Consider the following 7,565-nt stretch of genomic DNA (forward strand, 5'->3'; position numbering starts at 1 on the left):
AGAACCAATCACAAAAGATACACCCATTTCCTTCTGTCCTTTTATGGGAATCAAAAAGCTATATATTCTTCTATCTATAAATGACAAATAAGTAGTAATATATCTTACATGTGTCTCAACAAGGAACCTTAATTACCAGCTCACCTCTTGCCCTCCTTGCCCTATTGCCTTCCAAAACAGATGGTTAATCTTGAATTTTTATCTTAAACATATGTCAAGGATTTTGAGTTCACATCAACATTGAGAGATCTCCTTCATTTGAAGGTTTCTAAACAAAAGGCCTGACAACCATATATCAGGAGTGCTCGATGGCGTCTCCTGTCTGGCAGGAGGCTGGGCTGGTGGCTGACTTAATTTCAGGATAGTTACAACTCTTACAACTATATGAAATAAGAATCTAGCATTTCTTAAATCCTTTGCATAATTATATTTAAACTATTGGCTGAACTTCCACCCCGGACTCCAGTGATGCAAATTAAGAAGGAAGGCTCTATGCATCCCTGATTGTACACTGCTGGAGACAGTCAGTATGCAAGTGTGGAGAACATGATTCAGTGTGGCACCAAGCTTGCTGAGGTGAAGTGGATATAATGTGAAGAGAGTGTGAACAAAGAGCTAAATATTCATCAGAGAATCTGCTAGACAGAGCTGCCAGGTTGTCTCTTCTTGTTACAAACTTTACGATATATTAAGTTATTCTTACATTCTTGCACGTGGGATGATGAATTTGTAGTTCCAAAAATGCAATGTAAGCTTTCCCATCGCACCACTGCAATAATGGGAGAAACTGCACACGAGCCTATCCATTTCTTAAAGATGTAGAAACCTTTTTAGGATATTGACTAGCAAATCAACAAACGCACAGCAAATCATTTTGTATCTAGCATTGTTTGACATTATGGCCTTATCACTAGATATCAAAAACCATGCTGCAATGAGATAATGTTTCAAAACATCCCAAGATAGCCACAGTTCTGGGAATCAAGTTGTTTTCTTTGGCTTAGCTAACCATCACTAAGTATTTTATGTATGGCTTGCATTCCAAAAGCTGTCAAGGTTTCTGCGTTAAAACTGTATAAGTATGAAATCCGCATTTTATTTCATGAGTCTCCTTTAAAATTATAAGACTTGGTCCATGATTTTGTGTGTGTGTGTGTGTGTGTGTGTGCATGTGTGTACACACACACATACACATTTTTATATAAGGGAAAAGGAGGGGGTAATTAGGGAGTCAAGGCGGAAAATTGATAATTTGGTTCTAGGCTACAAAGTTGTGCAGTTATTTGAACAAAAAGAAAGCTGAACTAAGAAGGAGACTATGAACTATGAGGGCAGATATTAACATTTGTTTAGAGCTGCTTAGCAGACTAAACGTAGAGGGAGAGAAAATTAGTGGTAAAGGAGAATCAAGACCATGATTTAAAAATGGGTAGAAAGAACAGATAGTGTAGAGCAGGTGTGACCTCTGGATATCAGTGGTGGAGGAAGGTGTGTGTGTGTGGGCTGCCCCGGGTGTCATCACTGAGGGGGGTGACAAAATGACAGAAATATGAGGAGGTTTTTTTTAAAAAAAATTGGCCTCACGAAACGTTTTAGTTCAGTCAACAAATGTAACAAAACGCGGCTGGCACTGGGTGCCACATTGCCTGCAGCATGCCCTAGTCTCTCCTGGGAGTGACGTGGTGGCTTGGGCGCCTGCAGGCTCCGCGTGGGAGGTGACGGAGACAGGATGTTTGTGTTGCTGTGTTCCGTGGAGTGGGACTATTGTTCTTTGTCCTTTTCTCTTTGCTGTCTGATGCTAGAGAGAGAGGGAGCCATGTTGCAGTGCTCCGTGTGTGTTTATATGTAAATAAAGTAGATTAGCCAAAATGTTGAGTTGCTGAGGTCTGTCACGCAAGTTGCGCAAACTCTGCGGATCCCTAAGTGTGCCGATGTCTGTTGGCATCGGTCGCTGTGATGTTTGGGCTGAAGAAAGTTTATGAAGCTCCCAAACGATCAACCAGGAGGGACAGAAAATGCCAGTTGGGCATGTGTCTCTGCCAGGGTCCTACTCAAGTGTAGGCTGAACTCCTGACAGGGTTTGTGTCTGCCCACCGCCTCTCCCTCAGCTGCCCTACAGCTGAGGGGGAGGCGGTGAAGAGGCTCCATGCAGCACCTCCCCCATGGGTGGCTTGACCTGCCCCTGGCTGCAGTACATGTGTGCCGCACCTGGCACCCGAGCAGCTAGCTACGCCGCTGCCAGGTATAGGGCAGTATATAAATTCCATTAATAATTAAAATAAACATAAGAAAAGCCCATTGGATCAGGCAATAAGGGTCTGTCTGAACCCGGAACAGACTCCCATGAGAGGTGGTGGACTCTTCTTCCTTGGAGGTTTTTAAACAGAGGTTGGATTGGTGCTTTAGCTGAGATTCCTGCATTGCAGGGGTTGGACTAGATGACCCTTGGGTCCCTTCCAGCTCTAGGATTCTATTATTCTATCCCAGCTCAATCACTGCGATCAAGCTCAGGAGCACCATTGGTCGTGTTCTGAGTCGGCGAGGATCATTTGACAGCAACAGGAAGCCGAGCCTTACATAAACTTTTATAAGTAAATCAATAAACACAAATAAAATACACAGCCCACCTCTAGTCCAGAATCCTGTTCTCACAATGGCCAGCTGGATGCCAGTTCTATGATTCTATGATGGTGGAAGCAGAACAAGTGATGGTAATGAAGAAAACAAGGCAAGGGAGAGGAGAAGGGGCAGCAGAGAATGCTGGCTGCTGAAATTGTCTGGAAGCTATGGAAATGTGTGTATTTTATTAAGAGGATATATAGCCCATCCTTCATCTCAGTGGATCCCAGTGAGGGGCACAGGATGAACTCGTGTTTGTGCTACAACATAAATGAAAAGCGTGTTTTTGTGCTCTTTCAAGTTAGTAAACATATGCCACCTTCTGGTCATATCTAAACCTGCATGCATGTTAAGCTGAACATCATAGAGCCATAGAGTTGTAGAGTGGGAAGGGATCCTGAGGGTCATCCAGTCCAACCCCCCCCCCCATGCAGGAATATTTTTGCCCAGTGTGGGGCTTGAACCCCTGACCCTGAAATTAAGCGTCTGATGATGCTCTACCGACTGAGCTCTGGAGATTAGGTTAGGAGAAAGTACTAATAATCATTTCTCTAAGTAGCCAAATAACTGCATATTGCAGTCCCATGCTGAAATTTTTATATTTCCTCTCATTTTCTCTCATATATCTAAATATAACAATATTTCAGTGTCTTATGGATCTCTAACACCGCAAGCCAAATTGTCTAGGGCACAAAGTCTGAGGCTTCCCTATCAGTTTTGATCCCTGGCTGTGTTGTTGTTCATTACGTTATCATCTTTAAATGAAATCTGTGCTGTGGTTGGGGGGGAAACCTGGCAGATAAAATAAAATCAATAGATGTAATCTACCAAATGGCCAGCTGGTGTCAGCCTTTAGTCTCGGATTTTATTTTAAATTGATGGCTTGCTAGTGAAGACAGCTGGCTGGATGAAAGCTAAATAATTTTGTTACTGTATTAAGATAACCCTCTAAGTTTTATAATAATTCATCCTGCTCTGAGTCTAATTGTGGGATATTCTTACCAAGATGAGAATGAACTTCAAATTTATAACCACCACCACCACAACAAGAAACTTCAGGCCAAGACCATCACAAAATGTACGGTATATTTTACTGCAGTGGTAGTGGACCATCAACATGGACAGCACTTTATGGAATGAAGTTCTTGCCCCAAAGAATTTGCAATCTATAATTTGATAGAGAGGGACACAACTGAGGGAAAGTATGGGAGAATGGTAGAGTTTCAGTAGGAGCTGAGAACTGAGGATTTGAAGCTAAGGATTCACAGAAGAGGTGGACTTGTGAAGATATGAAGGAAGAAATTTGGAATAGCACAGGTGCTTTTGGAGGGCATTCTGTACATAAGTGGAAGCAATGGAGTTATCAAAGGCAGCTTTAGGATGGAGAGATCAGTGTGGCAGAACTGGGTTCTGCGCCACAGAGGGTGCCACCACAGTGCTGTAGAACAGTGTGAGAGGCAGGGGTGCGTGCCAAATTTTTGGGTTACAAAGGGCACTGCTGAAAGTTGAGACCCCCAAGTCAGCCACTGGGGTTTTAACAGACCTTCTGGCAGTTGTGTGGGTGGGAGAATTAGCAAAGTGAAGGCCAGAGAAAGGAATATATTGGATAGGGACTCAGCTGTAGTGACATGTGTCACAATAATACGTTTTGTATGCATTATGAACATGAAACACCAGATGGTGCCAGAGAGCAAAAAAAAGGAATCTTAATGGAATTTTACATAGGCTTTTTTTCTCTTTTGTTGTAACGATTTAATTTCTGACTTATTTATAGTGTTTTAAACCTGTGTCTACTTGTGTAAGGTAAAGGTAATAGGGGCCTGTGGTGCTGTGGTCTAAACCACTGAGCCTCTTGGGCTTGCTGATCAGAAAGTCGCCGGTTTGAATCCCTGCGATGGGGTGAGCTCCCATTGCTCTGTTCCGGCTCTTGCCAACCTAGCAGTTCAAAAGCATACCAGTGCAAGTAGTGTTGAGATTGAGAGCAGGACATAGCATGGTCTGAATTATAGAAAATGGGTGAATGATTTTTTTTGTGATAAAATTCTGGATAGATGTGGGAGCAAAGGGGTGTGATAATTGAAGGCCAGAGGGCGGAGAAGATGAGGGAGGTGACTGGAGTATGAACTATAGTTTTTGCTGTGCTGATCAAGAGGAACTGCTGTATTATTGTGGTGCCAAAATTATGAACTGAAGTTGGGGACTGCCTCAGCAAGGGGAGGGATGATTCAGATGCAGCTATGGAAGCGGTGACTTTGCCAATGGAGAATATCTGAAGAAAGAAGGCCTTGTTAAGATGTTGAGATGAAATCTCTGAGGTTTAGTCTCTCCTTCATATTTCTATTGTGCCTTTTCAGGCAAGCCCTCAAAAGTCAACTTACAAGGGGGGGGGGGTGTTAAAAACATTGGAACAAACAACATAATAAATACAAAGTGGTTAGGTTCAGGCCTAACTCTGTGAAGAACAGGAGCAAAATGAATGCTGTTGATTCCGATTTTTTAGTCAGGTCCTGAAACATCACTGTCATAAGAAAACATCAACATAAGAAAAGCCCTGCTAGATCAAGTCAATGGCCCATCTAGTCCAGGATCCTGCTCTGACAGTAGCCAACCAGATGCCTGTGGGAAGCTGACTGGGTTTGGGCAAGACATTCTCTCACACATATCCTATCATGGTTTCTGTCAGAGGACAGAATGAATCACATATATGTAAAACACTGCAATGAGCTCCTTGAGGAACAAGCATGTAAACTATCTTGCCACTAAGTTGACTTTCCTTTATGAGATTCCACAGTCAGTTGTTGAAATATGACTTTCAGGCATGGGGTTTTTATTTTTTAATCTCAAGAACGGCCTCCTATATTTCATCTAGCTTTCTGAGTCATACTTCTGGGACCCTTTTTACACACTCCATAAGAGAAATGTATGTAGGCCTCATGGTAGAAAGTACCTTCTTCAAGCTATGTATACCCTATAGAAAAACCAAAATGTTTCTATGTGTGCAATGTTTTGTAGGCATATAGAGACCTCAGTCAGGAATACCACTCCATTTCTGTACATGTTTATTTAATAAAAATAATTTTTTAAAATTTGTATCCCACCCATCTAACTGCTTTCCACACTGCCCACGTCCTTTCATCCAGCAATAATCATTTGTCTAATGTAAGAGAGTCACAGATAGGGAGACCCGGTGCTGATAGAGAAGTTGCTGAAAGGAGAAGCCTGTTGTTGGATAACACTCTGCAAAATATCAAGATTCAGCTGCTCAGCTTCAATCCAATACAGCTGTAAACCTATGAGGGAGGTTCCTGGTCAGGTCAAGTTCCACGAATAGGAAAATGGTAACAGACATGGCAATTTGAAATTCAGTCAGATGCTAAGCATTTTCCTTGGAGCCAATTCATTCATCCAGGTGATGAAAACCACAAGGTTGATTGAAAACTTTTGGAGTAAATATGGCATAAGAAGCTCCGAGGCAGACATGGGCCAGTAAGTTAACGGCTCTGTTACCCAACATTCAATCAAAGCTATCCAATATTCAGTCAAAGCCATCAACAATCAATGATGACAATGTGATGCTTTGAAAATACTTTGTTTATCCAAACCTCTGGTTATCCAAAGGGTAAGGATACCAAACATATGAGCTGCTTTAAATTACAGGCAGCAACCATTTTAAATGCAACCGATATGTGCACGGTCACACACACACATTGTGCTGAACCCCAAAGTGACCTAAAAATGTCACCAAAGGGGGCAGAATGGAGCAGGGGTGGAACGATGGAGGGTGGCTCTATGTGGGTCCCGCCAACATGCATGGGGGTCTGGAATGTAAACCCCATGAAAATCAGTCACTGCCTGTATATTCTATCCTCCCACGTACAGTGGTACCTGGGGTTACATACACTTCAGGTTACACACTTGCCAAAGGGCCAAGCCAGTGCACAGACCGCCGGCGGGACTGTTGGAACCGCTACAGACCCCGCTCGAACCGTGGGAGAGGGTGGCACTGGACTTTGTCACTGATCTGCCCAGCTCGAGGGGCAAAACAGCAGTGCTCGTGGTAGTAGACTTGTTCACCAAGATGGCCCACTTCATTCCTTGCGCGAAGGTGGCCACAGCGGAGCAGACCGCCAAGCTGTTCATAGACCACGTGTTCAAGGTGCACGGCCTACCGCGGTCTATCCTGTCCGACCGGGGGCGCCAGTTCATCTCGAGCTTCTGGCAGAAGCTGATGGGCATCCTAAACGTCAAGGTCAACCTAGCGTCGGCAAGACACCCGCAGACCAACGGACAAGCGGAGAGGGTCAACGCCATCATGCAGCAGTACCTGAGATGCTACGCGAATCAGCAGCCCTCGACCTGGGTGGACTACCTACCTCTAGCCGAGTTTGCTTACAACAACACGAAACACGTGTCCACGGGGGTGACACCTTTCTTCGCCAACAATGGACGGCATCCCAGAACCTTCCCGGGATTGGAGAAAGTGGGGGAGGGGGAGCCACAGGGAGCAGAGGCCTTGGCAGCGGAGTTACAGGAGGTCCACGAGCAACTCCAACGGCAGTTAGAGCTAGCAAAACACGCCTACAAAATGCAGGCAGACAGGCACAGGAGAGTTGGGGAAGACATCCGGGTGGGGGACTGGGTCTGGTTAGCAGCCCAGGCAGTGCCGGCCAGATCGTTAGCTAAGAAGAAGCTCGGACACAAGCAGCTAGGCCCTTACCAAGTCGAGGCACAGATCAACCCAGTAGCCTTCCGGTTGACACTCCTGGAGGGTTCCAGAATGCATCCGGTCTTTCATAGATCAGTGCTCACACCCTACAAGGCACCCCACAGGTTTCAGGCGCCAGGGACAGCACCAGGCCCGCTCAGCGAGGCGCCCACAAAGGGGGGGGGTCACCGAGAGCAGAGCCACTCAACGAGGTCACAGAGATTTTAGACTCGAGATGGGG

This window comes from Podarcis cretensis, assembly GCF_951804945.1.
Source record: "Podarcis cretensis genome assembly, chromosome: 1".
Classification (NCBI taxonomy): Eukaryota; Metazoa; Chordata; class Lepidosauria; order Squamata; family Lacertidae; genus Podarcis; species Podarcis cretensis.